Here is a 403-nt window from a genome sequence, read left to right as displayed (position 1 = left end):
ATTCGACTGAGGGGCAGATGTCAGAAGGAGAGACTGAGGCAAGTTTTAGAGCAGGAATGAAAGTTTATTAAAACGCTTTAGAGGCTGGGCACGGTGGCTCACGCCTGTAATCCCAGCACCGTGAGAGGCCAAGGTGGGAAGACCACTTGAGGCCAGGAGTTCAAGACCAGCCTGGCCAAGGTGGTAAAATCCTGCCTCTACTAAAAATACAAAAATTAGCTGTGCGTGGTGGTGCGTGCCTGTAATCCCAGCTACTTGGGAGGCTGAGGCAGGAGAATTGCTTAAACCTGGGAGGCGGAGGTTACAGCGAGCCGAGATTGCATCACTGCATTCCAGCTTGGGTAACAGAGTGAGAACCTGTCTCAAAATAATAACAATAATAAAGAAAGAAAAATGAGCAGCT

The sequence above is a fragment of the Colobus angolensis genome, unplaced genomic scaffold, assembly GCF_000951035.1.
Source record: "Colobus angolensis palliatus isolate OR3802 unplaced genomic scaffold, Cang.pa_1.0 Scaffold443, whole genome shotgun sequence".
In the NCBI taxonomy this organism is placed as follows: Eukaryota; Metazoa; Chordata; class Mammalia; order Primates; family Cercopithecidae; genus Colobus; species Colobus angolensis.
Note: the sequence above shows the minus strand (reverse complement) of the source record.